General features: G+C 40.9%; 1 long non-coding RNA gene across 1 annotated transcript; it reads right to left on the reverse strand.

The window, feature by feature from the left end:
• Positions 1 to 1,550: 1,550 nt before the first annotated feature.
• On the reverse strand, positions 1,551 to 7,594 carry LOC122461539. Its single transcript, XR_006283486.1, has 3 exons — positions 7,513 to 7,594; positions 6,055 to 6,088; positions 1,551 to 4,375 (listed from the first exon to the last, which is right to left on the reverse strand). It is a non-coding gene; the product is annotated as an uncharacterized LOC122461539 (long non-coding RNA).
• Between the last annotated feature and the right edge of the window lie 10,101 nt (positions 7,595 to 17,695).

The following is a 17,695-nucleotide window of genomic DNA, read 5'->3' on the forward strand; positions in this document are numbered from 1 at the left end:
GAAGCTTGTTATTATGGAGACTTTAAAAAAAAAAAGCACAAAGTCCTTTTATATCCTTTGTGTTTCTCATCCTATCCCAATTTAATTTTCTTAAGTTATCTTCTTCCATAAATTAATTTGGGCATTGTGCACCATTTCCCCTCCCCCCGAGAAATTTAGGGTTTGTTTCCACAAGCAATTAGACTGAGCAAGTCAGGGTGTGAATCTTCCTCATGCTAGTCTACTGCAGGCCAACTGTCCTTGCTGACACGTGTTAACAGTTCCTTAACATGCTTAGAGCTAGTACCATTTCAAAGAGCACAGATGTACAGACCAAAATGAAATGTTTACATTCAGGAATGTTGAAATGTTTCATTTTAATTAAAAAACTTCCGAATGAAAAAAGTTTCCAAATCAGCAGCTTTTGGATTTCAGTCGGAAGCTTTTGGTTTTCAGGTTTTCAATAAAAAGAAAAATTTTCCAAAGAAATTTTCAAAAATACTTATATTTTAATGTTTTCTCAACATTTTCTATGAGAAAAAAATTCTGGCCAGCTCTACACTGATGCGTCTCCTTTCTCATAATCTCCCAGTTTGACAATTCTCATTTTTTAAACTGAATGATAACTTACATTTGAGGGTTCTTCTATTTTCAAATTGTAAATTATTTTTGGAAAGTGACAATCAGAGATTAAAAAAAAAAATCAGGAAGCCATCCTGGGTATGGAAATTAGGTCAGCAAACAGGTTGGTCAAGGTTAGGCAAGGCCTTAATGGGATGTGTGTCAAGGCGGATGAGGCCGCCTTTCTTCTGGAGGGCATGGTTCCATGGTCAAGACGATACTTTGAAGTTTGTTTTTGGGTATTTTTCATTTTGGTTTCTCAGCAATGACAGCGTGATTCGATGGATATTCTTTGCTCAAGAGGTGGCAGCAAGAATTCTTGAGGAACTATTTAGGGCTAGATTTTTACTTTAGGCACAGCTTTGAGTAAAGACTGATGTAAAAGCTGAAGCACCCAAAAGCAGCCCTAGGAAATCTTGTGACACAGACACATGCCAATGAGTTGTGATTCCTCCCCCGATCCCTTCTTGTTCCAGAGGGGGAGGGACAGGGGGATGCAGTGATTTGCTGTTGGTCTATATACCACATCAGCTGTGGCACCCCAAACATCAGCTGGCTCTATCCCCTACTCATCAATGAGTAGGAGATGGAGCCAAGGCCCCAGCCATTTCCTATCCCTCCACACCCACTTACTTCTTATATGCACAGACCCAAGGCCCATGTAGCCTGTGGTTGGGGGGGGGGGGGGAGTGTCCTAACTCCTCCTTACTCCCCTGCACAGGTGCATAGACCAAGTGATAATCTAACTCTCAAGTATTTTCATAAGGAGGGTGAAATAGAACATGTTGGGTATATAGGATGAAACTAGGCACAACTCCTATCTAAGTGAGTGGGGAGTTGCATCTGCATATAACAAGGCAGTCTGAAATACTATGTAGTGTAGTTGTCGACATGTCGGTCCCAGCTTGTCTCTCACCCCCGAGAAGTTGGTTCAATAAAAGCCTGAATTTGGACATTTTGTTTAATGGCATAAATTATACAGTTATTTAATGTGATCAAGCATGTGTCTCTGGACAACATGTGAAGAGCTTCCAAAAATCTCAGTTTACCTCCAAACAATATTTATTCCACTTGTGGTGTAGTGCTTCTGGAGAGCATAAACAGGCCACAAAATACACCCCACTCTGTACCATATGTTGCTCTATCAGACAAGGGACTATTGAAGGTTATAGGAAGAACACTTACATCTGTCTACCTTTAAAGTGCAACTGAAAAATAAATTACCTTTCCAACAGACAAATTCTGAGGTTAATTAGGTGATCACTGCATAAAGAATACAAAGTTTCTATTAGGGAATGTGATTTTATTTGTCACAAAAGAAATGTCTCTTCACTTTGCCCTAGTCTGATACAAAAAGAAAGAGTATGGTACAATAGCTCCATTGCCAAGTGTATGATGACTTAATATAACTTGTTCTGAAAGAAAGCAGCCTGTTGTTTACTGCATTTATCGACAATCTGTGAAAGTAGACCAGAAATCAGTCTAATTACCAGAGTGCCAGTTGTGCTTGTTAACACCAGCTTTGTGACCAAATGTTATTCTACAGTTGTCACATCACACGAGGGTTTCATTACTAACATAATAGTGAACAAGATCACATGCCCAGCTATTGATTGATCTGCCATACAAAGGAAGGACATAGTTGTCTCAGTTAAAAAAAGTCACAGCTTTGGCTGCCTATATTATATGCAATGTAATGTATAATAACCATTTCTCTTGTAAGTGAAGTCTCGCTGCCCTGTTCTCCCAAATTCTGTGTCTTAGCCAATTAAGAGCTACAAATTTCCACACCTCATCACTAAAGGAATGTACTCATCACACTTCTACCCTTTTTTAATCTTCAAAGAATAATTATTGATTAGTTCTCTTGAGTTGTATCCAACTGAGGGTTAGGCATTGTTCAACATTTGCTTGACAAAAATATAAATTTCTGTCAAATCAAATACATCTTAATAGATCCTAGTTGCAATTCGGCAATACAGCAAGGCTAACAAAAATACTCCTCATTCCTTGCCCTGAGAGTATCATATCTTAGGTCACAAAAATATTTCTCTAATAAGCACCACAAACAAAAATGGACTAAGTGTGAACAACCCTCGGACCCTGACGATATTGCTGTCTGAACATTAACTTTACAGAAACACAACCAACAGTTTTCAGGCCTGTGGATAACATTCAAAATGAGCAGCCTTATAGTTTTTTTTCAATGAATATTATAGTATAAAAGTGGATTTGTTTATCACTGGGAGCATACAGAAAAACAAGCACCCCTCATCATCTTATCTGATGATGAATGATTTATCAGGCAGAACGTGAATTTGCTCCTAACTGAGTCTATTTTCCTGTTTATGCTTGTTGAACAGATACAATTTAATGAAGAATATAAAGTACTTAAAAATCTGTCTACCATTCATAGTTTAATTAAACTGACATGTACTTCAAAAACAGAGACACAGAAAACATTAATTTGGGTTATAAAGGGCATGGCATTATTAAAGTGTAATTAAAACAACATTCACTTACAATTAATAGCTAAGTCAATTTAATTATTTAACATTTGATTGTCAGTTCTGGCTAGCCTCACTACCCTAGGGTGGGTATATTCTTTGGCCCTGTTGTAAAGTACAGTACAGTATACTACTCCCCTGTACTATAGATTCCTCTTAGTTTGGACAAGACCTGAGCAACAACCACAAAAATGGCAATACATTGTAATGGAACCTTTACCAGACAAGACACAGAACATTGGGACTACGTGAAATTCTGTGGTGTTGGAAAATTTGGGGTTCCTGCTACCTAAGTGTCAGATTAAAGCCACAAAACACAAAGTAGTCGCCCAAAAGACCAAATTTTATCTGGCTCCTACCCAGAAACATAAATCCTTCCTCAGCAGTCATGTGAAGGAGATTCCATTGAAATTCAACTTGGATTTGTTCAAACACACAAGGAAACAATTTCAGATTCAAAACCAAACCCTAACCCAGAAGAGCTGGTTTTTGCATACTTCTAATCAGAATTGATTCCCCAATCCCACAACCTGTTCCATGCAGCCAAAACCTTGTGCCTACGAGGAATACCACTGATTTTGATGGGGCTTCCTGCAGTCACAGGGGTCAACTGATACAAAGCAGATTGTGGGATCAGGGTTTTATTCATCACATTTTTCTTTTTCTGTTCCCAGAACAGACTGTGGATTTTTTCAAAATTATTGAATTGCTTCTTTCTAATTTCACGTACTCACTGGCTCACTAAATGAACTGCGTTGTTAGTTTTGATTGGTTCCATAAATCACATGGTATGTTTTTTGTTTCCTCACTAAATGATTGAGGGGAAAAAATAAACAAAGATCATATAATAAAACCATCATATAAGAAAAACTTCCCTGGCAACAAGCAATATTCATATATTATTTGTCTAGATAACACTAAAGAGGGTGTTGTAAATTTGACTGTCCATTGTGAAATTTAAGGTGTTGAACCCATCTATCTGAGAGATCCACCTTCTTCCCCGTGCAGAGCTCAAGCTGGAGCTCCTCTGATTAAAAAGAGGGGCAGTTGCTGACAGTGTAAACTTTACGCTTGCTTAGAAGAAGAAGCAGCAGCAGCCAGAATCTGTAGACCATTAGACAGAAAAGCCCATACTTATCTTACGTTAGAATAAAGGCTCATGTTTGTTCAGAGGATGGGGTACAATTTGGAGTTCTGTTGACACTTGAATTTGATGTCTTCTGCATTTTTGGAGGTGATGAGAGTTTTCCAGTTTTCTTCTTGTTTGTCTGTGGATTTAATGAATGTCAAAACAGCCAGAATCTTGAATAGGTGGGGGGGGGGGGCGGGGGTTGGAGGTGGGGAGTTGGGGAGGATTTTGTAATGTACATATTAAAAAAATAGAAAACATTGAATAAGTTATGATGCATGCCTATAATTTTACCTTTGAGAAATTTCAAGAAAGAAGGGAGAGGCAAATGGTGGGACTTGGTAGAGTTTGCTGGTGGAAAAGATCCAGTGCTGCTGCTAATATTAGCTTTGTTTTCCAAAATAGTGATTTTATTTTCAACATAGAAGCTATTTCAGAGTAAGACTGACCACAGAGTAAATGCACATGTGTGGATATTGCTTCAGACTTTGGATATGGATGCATCCTTGAAGTCTTTAAACCACGATTTGAGGACTTCAATAACTCAGACATAGGTGAGAGGTTTTTCGCAGGAGTGGGTGGGAGAGATTCTGTGGCCTGCATTGTGCAGGAGGTCAGACTGGATGATCATAATGGTCCCTTCTGACCTTAATGTCTATGAGTCTATGAATCATCCCAAGAAGAGTGGTATATTTACAAATGGCAGAATCTATAGTATGTAAATGAAATCATTATTTTGATAACTGAATCTCATTTGGAGGTATGTTGGGAATTTAGCTGAAGAGTTTGTTATGAAATATTACATTTAGTGATGGGGTCAAAGTTGTGAAATTCATATCAGAACTTTCCTGAACATCAGAATGAGGATGGGTCAGGATCCAGGGTTCTGGATATGTAATCTCTAAAGACATTCAAAAACCCTAAAGCCAATTCTTTTAAAAAATACAGCCCTAAGGGTTGGAGCCTGTCAAGGAAGGACTAAGGTGAACCATCAGAGTATCTGGAGTGGTAGGTGATGTGTGGGAGATACATTTTAAAGTAAAACCAAGGGATACCATGATCTATACACCATGCAAGAAGTTGGAAGTAGTAAACCCACTATTTTGCCCAAATTTAGCTTGTTTGCTTGCATGCAAATCCCTGGCAAATTGCTAGCCACCTCCCTAATCAGATGTTTTCATATATAGAACCAGGCAATTACTGAGCATTACTTTCTATATGGTTTATTTTCAGTATGAAAATGAACACTTATGAAATTCTGTATATCATCCTCTTATTTAAAGACAGTTGAACAGATAATGTTTTCCAGTTTTAAAATATGTTTCAGACATCATCCCCTTCAAATATCAACATATTCTTTAGAAAGTTACATGGAAAGCCTAGAAGTCTACAAACCATCAGTAATGTAATTACAACTGGCATTTATGAAAGTATATCGATCTCTATTTCTGTTTTTAGAAGTGCAAAAATCACATTAGAAAACTATGGGTAGCTAATTAAAGCTTTGTCACCCATAGGACCTAGGTGAATTGCATTTGTAGCATTCTCTGATATAGAAGAAATCTTATGAGAAAACTTTCAGAAAGTATGTGATCGCATGATTTGCTTTGCTATTGAAATCAAGGCATTGGATGTGGATTATATTACTGTTATGTTTTTATCCTTAAACTAAGCTTGAAATGTCACAGGGGCTGAAATTAAAGCAGAAGCTGAGCAGGATATTGTTTGGTATTTACATATTAAACGCAATCAAAAGGCAGTGGTACAATTGATTTTTCTGATACAAACAGATTTAGAGTACTGATAAAAGACACTCACTTGTTGAGCTTCAAACATCTAGATGATTTCTTCTCTGCATAATCAAACAAGGTTAGTCAAGCAGCTTATTTGTTTTAATACTAGGATATACAAGATATACATTTAAAGGGACACTATCAGGTTTTAATGCATTTAAAAACAAAATTCTTCACCCTTGCTAAAAATACTTTAAAATTGAGATTTTAAACATTGAATTTAGTTTTACTGTTCAAGATATTTGTTGCATTTCCCTCAGCTGATGAAAAGAGACTGATCAGTAAGTTTCACTTTCCAGATTGCACAGACTAGAAGAAAGATTGCATTGTTTGAAGGAGAGTGGCAGCTTACATTTACAAAAGTGGTTTCTATTATTTACATAGCTTTTAAATATAATTGAAACTTTTCTAATGTTTTAGGTCTCCTGAAAGCTGTTTTTTCCTTGAAAAACATTTTTTCCCCCATCAAATCTGACCTCACAGAGTCATCTATCCATTTGGTATGAGAAGGCAGTTTATTGCTGCAGGATTTTATTACTATGGCATTTCACTTTAAAATCAAAGTTTCGGTGATTTTACATGTTAAATATAAAAAACTGTACCTAGAATTTGTTTGGGCCTAATGTATGCTCAGATGCAAATACCTTTTTGTCCTCACAGATTCAATTTCCCAAAGCACAAGGATGCTAATTAGGGATAGGGAAATCCTCTCTTTTTGAAAGAGAATTCTCCTAGATCTTGCCAAATATATTGGAAATGACTCTAGACACCATCATTTGGTGTGCTGTATTGAGACCTTGCTTGTCAATATTCTGGGGTGCATTCTAAAGCTGTGTTTTGATGCCTTAAGAAATTCTTATCCTCTAGGTTTAGGGGATGACTTGGTAGTGAAAATATCATGTCAGCAGCTGCAATGTCTCATAGCAATGTCAATAAAATTTCACAAGGGCAGTTAATTCCTGCAATATTTCAAAATTACTGTGAGTGGAGACAAACAGGGGAGGGGGGATGAAGAAACAACAGGAAGAATGAAGACAGAGAGATACAGTAAAGGAAAGAGAAGGAAGTAGGACTGAGGAAGAAAAACACTTGGGGCAAGATGATGAAACTAAATGGGGAAATTGGAAAAAGAGTTGGGAAAACAGCAGCTGAAGAGAAGGATGGAAAAGAAGGAAGAAAATATTTGACAGGAAAAAGTGGAGATGGTCGCAACACACACAAAAGAGGGAGCTAAAAATAGGGTTGAGAGGAGACAAGGCAGGGACACAGGATAGAAACACAGGAGTTAGCAATATGAAGCGAAAATATCAGTTAAGAGAAGTGGGAGAATTAGACTGAAGGAAAGGTAAATTAAATGCAGAAATCCATAATAAAGGGGGACAAAAACCTCAATCAAGCTGCACAGACTATACAAAAAATTAACTCTGGCGAGGTCTGTGGAAAACCAGAAGAACACAAGGAAAGGAGTGCATACATTCTTTACCTTATGAAGCAGGGATACAGACGAGCAGAGCCTCTATTTATAGCAAACCCAATAAATAAAGCAAACATCCAGCCTAAAGGACCTGGAAGGAGAAGAGGGACATTACAGAGCCATTTCCTCTCACAAGCAAAATAATCTGTTCCTTTTGTATCTTGCCTTTCACATCATGCGGGACAAAAAAGCAAAACAGAATTTACAATCATGGATTATCAGTATCCACAGTCCATCTGCTTGGTTTAACTACAACAGAATGTGTGCATGTGCATTCATAGAGCTGGGTGTCATTAGACCAATGATGTTAATCAATGTATAAAAGCCAGATCAGACCAGTAATAAAGTTTGTGCTTCATTATGGATGTTGAAATCCTGCTTGAAAAAAATTTATTCAGAAGTATTAAGCTTCACAAATTTTACAATCAAACCCATCTCAAGTGAACATTGAGGAATCAGCTATTTAGAAGGCTACATCATCCAAGATTGAAACCTGAACAGACATTTACTATATAAATTTACAGAATTAGAAAAACTGGACATGTTAAAATAGATCAGTATATTCATGGCTGTAAAATTATTGGATTCATGTCTCATCACATTTACATTGTGGAACTGAATATAGTATGATTAGGCATTATTTTAACAACTACATTACAATACAATTTAAAATAAAATGGCCCTTCATATCACACTAATATCAGTGTTTTAAATAACAAAGGGGATTTTTTTTAAATAAAGGAAGGATTAGCATTTAGTTTCAATCAGGATAAGCAACACTATACCAGTTGGAGTCTCAGAGATTCAGGATTTTATTAATATTCCAGAGATGCATTTGTGTTGCCTCTGGGTACACTGAAAAGCCACTTAAACTGCACTTAAAGCAGCACTACAGGATCAAATTGATGTGCATCAACCATTTACAATAAAACTTGATTATTATAAAGGCATACATATTTGCATAATTACATGTTTGATTTTTTGATAATGCAGCACACACTACAAAATGTTGCCTCATGTAGAAAGACATCATCAAAAAGCACCATCTGCTGTAGTGTTTAATGCATTGCAGTGTTTGAAAAATTCTGAAGGTAGATTTCTGAAGATCAAAAAGGAAAACGAGTTTTGTTTGAACAGGTGGTATAGTGCTGGAGGCTGGAACATGGTGGAGATCGGGCTTTTTGTTTAGTTTGTTTTAAACAACATTTTCAGAAAAAGAGAGGACAAAAAAGCAGCCTTTGGGCTTCAGCAACAGAGTGCATTTGTGTGAAAACATCAAACATGTATTAGATATGCTAAATGTAGTAAAGTGGTTGTGTGTGGAAGTAAAGCAGTGCAGGTTAATTGCTTTGGAGGTTGATTACCTTTGCTGAAGAAACATTGAGCATCACAGTGACTTAAAATATATCACATAGAAATAGAGATGGAGATGAAAAAAATATTTATCTTTACTCAAAACAAAGGAAAAACCACCAGCTTCTGCCCACTGATCTATACATGAATAATAGCATAAGTGTTAAATAGTGCATAAATTACAAAAGCCTGACCCTAAAATCAGTAAGTAAAAGCACCTTACAAAAAATTGAATAATCTATGAGTGAGAAGCATGAAGAAGTTTCAGTGGTACACTGTAGCTCCATGGGATCCTGATGTCCTAAACACTGTGCCTTAGGAACTTCAGACAGGACTACATTAATGAGAACTAGGTACCTTTTAGTTTGCACTACAAGCATCCACACAGGGGAGTTACAGCACAACACTTTGGCACGCTGCAATTCACACACCCCTAGTCTGAACTATGGGATTGTGTAGACAAGTCTGAAGTGCAGTAAGCCTTAGGACACTTAGGGTACGTCTACAGTACAAAATTATTTTGAAATTATTCTATTTGAATTTTCAGAAGCGATTTTATACATTCGGTCTTGTGTGTCCCCACTAAAGCATGTGAATTCAGCGGAGTGCGTCCACAGTACTGAGGCTAGCATCAAATGTCAGAGCGGTGCACTGTGGGTAGCTGTCCCACAGTTCCCGCAGTCCCCGCTGCCCATTGGAATTCTGGGTTAAGCTCCCAGTGCATGGTGGGGCAAAAACATTCTCGTGGGTGTTTCTGGGTGTGTGTCATCAGTCGCTCCTCCCTCCGTGAAAGCTACGGCAGACAATCGTTTTGCACCTTTTTGGCGTGCAGACGCCATACTGCTTTCAACAGATGGGTGCAGTACAGTGCACCGCTTCTCTCCTGGTACTCTGAAGCCACCTCGCATTTCCTCTTGTCTTTCCATATAATCTCTATAAGTATCTACTCTTTCTCTTCCTCATCGACCGCTTCCGCTGCCAACTCTGCTCAGCCATCGTGAACAGAGCAGCACACCTTCCTCCGCCAACTCTGCTCTCCTGCTCTTGCTGCGTTACCGAGCTTCTCCATGGTGTCTGTCCTGGGCTCCCGCCTCCGTGAAAGCTACAGAAGACAACCATTTCCCGCCTTTTTTCAGCTATCGTAAACCAAACAGCACCTCTTCCGCTGCCACTCTGCTCTCGTACGTTTCGCCCCCTTTTTCCAGGATTACCCGTGCAGGCGCCATAGCACGGCAAGCATGGAGCCCGCTCAGCTCTCCGCTGCAGTTTTGACCATTGTAAATACCTCACGCATTATCCAGCAGTATGTGCAGTACCTGCAAAACCGGGCAAGGAAGCGACGACAGTGTGATTACTATACTGATGAGGGCATGGACACAGACATTCCTAGAAGCATGGCATGTGGCGATTGGGAGATCATGGTGGCGTTGGGCCAGGTTCATGCCGTGGAACACCGATTCTGGGCCCAGGAAACAAGCACAGACTGGTGGGATCGCATAGCGTCACAAGTATAGGATGATTCCCAGTGGCTGTGAAACTTTCGTATGCATAGGGCCACTTTCATGGAACTTTGTGACTTGCTGTCCCCTGCCCTGAAGCGCAAAGACACCAAAATGAGAGCAGCCCTCACAGTTGAGAAGCAAGTGGCCATAGCCCTGTGGAAGCTTACAATTCCCAACAGCTACCAGTCAGTCGGGAATCAGTTTGGAGTGGGCAAATCTACTGAGGGGGCTGCTGTGCTCCAAGTAGCCAACGCAATCATTGACCATCTGCTATCAAGGGTAGTGACTTTGGGAAATGTGCAGACCATTGTGTATGGCTTTAATGCGCTGGGGTTCCCTAACTGCGGCAGGGCAATAGACGGAACGCATATCCCTATCTTGGCCCCGGAACACTGGGGTGGCCAGTAGGTAAACCACAAGGGACACTTTTCCATGGTGCTGCAAGCACTGGTGGATCACAAGGGACGTTTCACCGACATCAACGTGGGATGGCTGGGAAAGGTGCATGACGCTTGCCTCTTCAGGAACTCTGGTCTGTTTGAACAGCTGCAGCAAGGGACTTACTTCCCAGACCAGAAAATTATTGTTGGGGATATTGAAATGCCTATAGTTATCCTTGGGGACCCAGCGTACCCCTTAATGCCATGGCTCATGAAACCGAACACAGGCACCCTGGACAGTAGTAAGGATCAGTTTAACTATAGGCTGAGCAAGTGCAGAACGGTGGTAGAATGTGCTTTTGGATGTTTGAAAGTGCGCTGGTGCAGTTTACTGACTCGGTTAGATCTCAGCACAAGCAATATTCCAATTGTGATTGCTGCTTGTTGTGTGCTCCACAATATCTGTGAGAGTAAGAGGGAGACATTTATGGCGGGGTGGGAAGTTGAGGCAACTCGCCTGGTGGCCAATTTCACAGAGCTAGACAACAGGTCAATTAGAAGAGCACAGCAGGGCGCGCTGCGCATCAGAGAAGCTTTAAAAGCCAGTTTCATGACTGGCCATGGTACGGTGTGACAGTTGTGTTCGTTTCTCTTGAAGTTACCTGCCCCCTATATATATGAAAGGAAATAAAGTCACAATTGTTTAAAAAACGTTCCTTATTATTTGTTGCACAACACATTGAGAGAAATCAGAAGGCAGACCGGGGGAGGAGGGGAGGACAAGTCCAGAAACCAAATCAAAATTTCAGATATGCCAGCTTTCTGCTGCTTGTGCAATCCTCTAGGGTTGAGTGTGTGGTCCCCGTAGCCTTCCCCCCGCTCTCCTGTGTTCTTGGGTGTCTAGGTGAGGAGGCTATGGAACTTGGGGAGGAGGGAGGGCACTTATACGGGGCTGCAGCGTCAGTCTGTGGTCTTGCTGCCTTTCCCGCATTAGATCCACCATACAGTGGAGCACGTCAGTTTGCTCCCCCATGAGCCTGACCATAGCATCCTGTCTGCTCTCATCGCACATGTCCCTCCTCTCTTCGTATTCATGTAACACTTTTTGGGACTCCGCAATTGTTTGCCTCCATGCATTCAGCTGGGCCCTATCAGTGCGGGAGGACCGCATGAGCTCGGCAAACATGTCGTCCCGAGTTCGTTTTTTCTGCCTTCTAATCTGGACCAGCCTCTGGGACGGAGTAGATAGGGGCTGCATTGAAACATTTGCACTTGTGGGAGGAGAAAAAGTGAGGGTAGTATTTTAAAAGATACATTTTAGAGAACAAAGGGGACACTCTTTCTCAGTGAAACAGGCAATTCATAGTACACAGCACATGTTCTTTCTGTACAAGGTCACATTTTGCCTCTTATACTGAAGTGCCTGCCACTTTGGTGTGAGTAAGCCATCTCACGCGGCTGGGCAACAGAATTCAGCTTGCAGGCAGCCATGGTAAGCCCTAGGGGCACGCGGGGTTCTGCTTCTTCTGCATTCATTTCAATGCTTTCAAACTGCCAGGCCCCCTTTTCCATAGCAAGCAATGCCTGGTGGGTTTTCCATATAAAAGGAGGGCCTGCAGGCTCTCTGGGATGATGGCTTCACACCACACACACACACCATGTGGCTCCGATGAGGCTCTGAGCAGGGATGAGCCCTTTAAACTAAATGCAAACAGCCCAGCACAGCTGGGTTTCCCCCCCACCCTCCGGCTCCAATCAGGCTCTCACTCACCAGCAGTGCCTTCTCCAGGGTCATGGTCAGGGAGCCTGCCTTGGGAGTGGAGGGAGGCTATTGGCTCCAGCATTAAGACTAGTTCCTGGGTAGGGGGGAGAAACGGATTCCCCACTTGCCACCTGTGCACTGTCCTCCTCCTCCTCACTCTGTGCAACTCCCCCCTTGCAGGTGTCCACAGACAGTGGTGGTGCACCCCCATAATTGCATGCAGCTCATGGTAGAAGCGACACATATGGGGTTGTGACCCAGAGCACCCATTCGCCTCCCTGGCTTTTTGGCATGCTTGCCCCAGCTCCTTGATTTTTGTACAACACTGCTCTGTGTCCCTGGAGTTGCCTCTTTCCATCATGGCCCTGGAGACTTTTCGTACGTATTTGAGTTTCTTTTTTTGGAAAGTAGTTCTGCCATAACGGATTCGTCTCCCCAACATGCGATGAGATCCAGTACCTCCCGTTTGGACCATGCTGGAGCTCGTCTGCAAATCCAGGACTGCGTGGTCGCATGTGATGGTGGACTGTGCTGATGGTGACCAAACAGGAAATGAAATTCAATAGTTCCCAGGGCTTTTACTGCCTACCTGGCTAGTGCATCGGAGTTGAGAGTGTTGTCCAGAGTGGTCACAAAGGAGCATTCTGGGATAGCTCCCAGAGGCCAATAATGTCAAATTGCATCCACGGTACCTATAACCTGGAACTGCGATCTCGATTTTAGCGCTTCTCCACTTGCCAAGGTGGAGTACAGAAATCGAATTAAAGAGCCCTTTAAATAAAAAAAAAAAACAGTTTGGTCTTGTGGATGGAATCAGTTTTATTTTGAATTAACTTGGCTAATTCCAAAATAACCACTTACTGTAGACCAGGCTTTAGTATGCAGTAAGTGTGTTCACATGGGGAGTTAGTGCAGAATAGCTAGGGCGCTTTAAATTCACATCCTAGCTTACTGTGCATTAACTTCCAAGGGTAGACAAGCTTCCCCCTTCCACCTCCCCAAACGTACACAATTCTTAAACATGTCAGTACCTCAATACAGAGGTACCCATTTATCCATGGTTAGATATTTTATTACCCACCCACCCTCTAAATGGATTTAGCCTAGACTACAGCATCTGTTCTAATGATAGAGAGGTCTTTCGTGATTTCCTGGCTCTTCAGGAAGCTACTTTGAGACTAAGGGAAAGACGAATGTCTCATTTATAATGTAAAAATCCAGGAGACCCCTAAAGAATAACAAAACTTTAAAAATACATGTTAGTACACTGCCCAACTAAAGCTATAACTCTGGTTGGTTGGGGGAAAAGGGTGCTGGAGAAAATGAGCAAAGCCATAAAGAAACGAAAAAAACCCTTAAAATAATTAGTTTTCTTCTTGTGCCTGAATCTTCTGGCGTTGATGAGTTTTCCTCTCACAGGCTGCACTAAACATTGCTAGAATCAGCACAGCAATGATTGCTCAGCACTGTCTCCTTTCCCACCCTCTCTGCACTAGCTAGGCAGGATTTTTCCTTTCATACATCATTTTCAACTTGCTGCAGTGATTCCACAACGACAGGAGGCTCTAGAAAGTTAATGAATACCAATTTTTTTTTGGTATTGAAGTTTCTGTTCTAATGTCTAAGACTAGAAAGACTGAGTGGTTGAGCACATAGGGCATTGCCATTGATTTTATTTTCATTGCATGGCACTGACAGGCTATGACAGCAAAGTCATTCATCTTAAGTTAACAAATCAAAAGAAAGAGGGGAAAGTGTTTTTTGTTTGAACATTTAGAGCTACAATATTTAGGGCAAGGCACTTGGGGCATTGCCTGCCCCTGATTATTATTGCACAGCAATGACAGTAAAATTATTTAAAGTTCCTAATTAAGAAGAGAACTGAAGCAAAATATGTTTGGTCTGAATATACTATAATATCTAGGGACCATTCACTATATCATAATAAGCTGCCTTAGATTCTGTGTCTCCACACCAATCTACTGTACCAGTACAAGCCGGTATTTTGCAAGTGTCCTTTTTTTGTTTTATTATTTGGATGAAATCTCATCTTGCTGGTTAATGGTCATGGGCTAGTAGTTTATAAAGAAATTAACTGGAAAGTGGGAAAGGAAAAAACAGTCACATTGCTTCCTAGGGTCCCTGCTATCTCTGGGTCTGCATCCTATTCCATTTCCACCCATATCACTAATTCTAATGCTACTAGATTTCTGGACATCCAGAGAACACTTTCTTCTGGACAACTTATTGTCAATACTGTCCAGTCACTTGGAAAACACTGTTGAAATAGATCATAGTATATTTGTTATAATAACTTGCACCTGTTTATTTTAATTATGCGGATGGACAATTCAGCCTTCCTTCTCCCCTGAACAAATGGCTAAAGAACTAAGAGAAATAGCGGTTTGATTGTGAAACAATTAAGGCCTAAAAAACTATTATGAACATAATTTTTCTCTTAATTAGTGTTTGCTTAGAAAGGCAATCTTTGCCTGGTCCCTACCTCTCCTGTAATTAATACTTCAGTGCATAGGCAGTAGCACTGATAATGCAGCTCCCCTGTATTACTTCTAGCAAATTCAGTTCCAAGCCATGAACTGTAACTTCTGCTTTTCTGCTAACTCTGTTCATTTTGTTACTTTTTTGGTTCCCTGCCACTCCATTCCATTTGTTTCATCCACCTATGGCATTTCCTCTGTTGTACAGAGTGAGAGCTCCCTGGGGCAGGGAATGTCTATTATGTCTGTCCAGTGTCTAGTCCCCAGGAGCCCTGATCCTTCATCATGGTTCCTAGACACTACATTAACACAAATAATTAAGAAATAGTTGTAACAGTCCATTACTATTGATGGGGATTACAGCGGACGAGAAGCTGGATATGAGTCAACAGCGTGCCCTTGTTGCCAAGAAGGCTAACGGCATTTTGGGCTGCATTAGCAGGAGCATTGCCAGCAGATTGACGGAACTGATTACTCTCCTCTATTTGGCAGTGGTGAGGCCACATCTGGAGTATTGCATCCAGTTTCCCCCACCCCCACAGAAAGGATGGGCAGATTGGAGAGAGTCCAGTGGAGGAAAATGAAAACGATTAGGGGGCTGGCGCACATGACTTATGAGGAGAGGCTGACAGAACTGGGCTTATTTAGTCTGCAGAAGAGACGAGTGGAGGAATGGGATTTGATAGCAGCCTTCAACTACCGGAAGGGGGGTTCCGAAGAAGATGGAGCTAGGCTGTTCTCAGTGGTGGCAGATGACAGAACAAGGAGCACTCATCTCAAGTTGCAGTGAGGGAGGTCTGGACTGGACATTAGGAAACGCTATTTCACTAGGAGGGTAGCGAAGCACTGGATGGGTTACCTAGGGAGGTGGTGGAATCTCCATCCTCAGAGGTTTTTAAGACCTGGTTTGACAAAGCCCTGGCTGGGATGATTTAGTTGGGGTTGGTCCTGCTTTGAGCAGGGGGTTAGACTAGATGACCTCTTGAGGTCTCTTCCAAACCTAATCTTCTATTGATTGCACTGTATTTTACAACCCTCTGCACCAATTGCACATAAATGGGGGTTATTGCAGAAGTCAGAGCAGTGGGGGTCACCATCTGGCACATTGTAGAGAATGTTTCAGGCTGAAACTGCCCCTCCCTTTTTCTTTGAAAGAATAGTGGATGAGGCTGACCACTCCTACTCTCCATCTCACTAAATAAAGAAGTAGGGTCCCGCTTTTCAAAGGGATGGAGGTGGTACCGTGCTCACTATTGCAATGCCTAACTGATTTATGAACCTAAATCTCTTTTAGAAAAAAGATTTAGGCATTTAGAAGTCTAAATGCCATAGAAAGTTAATGGGATTTAGGCTCTTAAGTACCTAAATCCCCTTTGAAAAATGAGATTTAGGGACCTAACTCAGTTAGGCATTGCAAAACTGAACACAGCACCACCCAACCACCTTTAAAAAAATCTAGGCCTGGGTTTTAATTAGCTAGCTAACAAGCTAAAACAAGATATTTGTCAGGCAAGTAGAACACCTCTGTAAAAGGAAATTAATATTCTGAGACTTTTCAATTCAGAAACAGATGGGGCTGGTTAGGAAAATATACAGAACTGGAACTATTGTTTTTGACTACCGCCATGTTTCCCCATCATTACCTTAACCCCACAAAGGGCTTAAATCCTACTGAAGCCAATAGGATTACTTCACATACTTAAAGATTAGGACTTGTTTAAGTGGTTTGTTGGATTAGGGTCTATGTTAGTCTGTGTCATTATACCATGAAGACAGCAACAGAAACAAACATACTACTGTTTTCATTCATGGGTACACTTCCATTGGTTGAGAGATAGTAGATTCCATGTGATACAGCAGTGAAGTCTCTACCACAGAAAAGCATACAAGGTCATTTCATTATGAGCAAGTGGTACCCCGAGAATTACTTTCTGTATGTAAAGACTACATGAACCTAAATTCACTCTGGTACGGATGTGGTGTTCAACGGCAAAAACTGTCAAATCCTGAATGTAATGAGATGAGGGAAGGAGGGCAAACATTTTTCAACTGCAGTGCCAATCCCTACCCTGTGGATGTTCATGTGCCTAGTTAAGAACAGGGTATGTGGATGTGCACGTGATCTTTGCCTCATGCTCTGGGGATAGCCCTCCATGCAGCCACCTGCATTCTACAAACAATGCTCTGCTAATGGGCTCCTTCAGCCAAGAACATCTACAGCACTGGTCACTTATTAATGCTAAGCCATAACCAGCCTCATGGCACAATAGTGCACCATGATGTGATAATGGTGCCATATTAGTATACAAAAAACTCAAACCCCCAACACTCATTTCATTAAGTGAGCTTTGAATGGGGTTGTTGAAATAAAATTTCAAAAATAATTTTCCCCTTTATAATTTTCATCTATTTTACATATAGATGAGAACCATTCTTTATTGGCATGCTTTTTTGAGTATGTTGATATTATAGAAAGCTGGTTTATTGCTATATTGTTTATTGTAATATGACAATGACCCTCTGTCTCTCATATCAGATATAATTACCTTTTTATTGTATATTTTCTAGATGACAGTGGATATCCACAAGATACAGCTGAGGATCTAATTAGATTTTGCCCTTATATCAGCAGAAGTTCACTTATTCAGAATTCATTGATCACTCTGGCCTTTTGGGATTCTGAAATCTCATTCTCTT

This window comes from Chelonia mydas, chromosome 8 (assembly GCF_015237465.2).
Source record: "Chelonia mydas isolate rCheMyd1 chromosome 8, rCheMyd1.pri.v2, whole genome shotgun sequence".
Classification (NCBI taxonomy): domain Eukaryota; kingdom Metazoa; phylum Chordata; order Testudines; family Cheloniidae; genus Chelonia; species Chelonia mydas.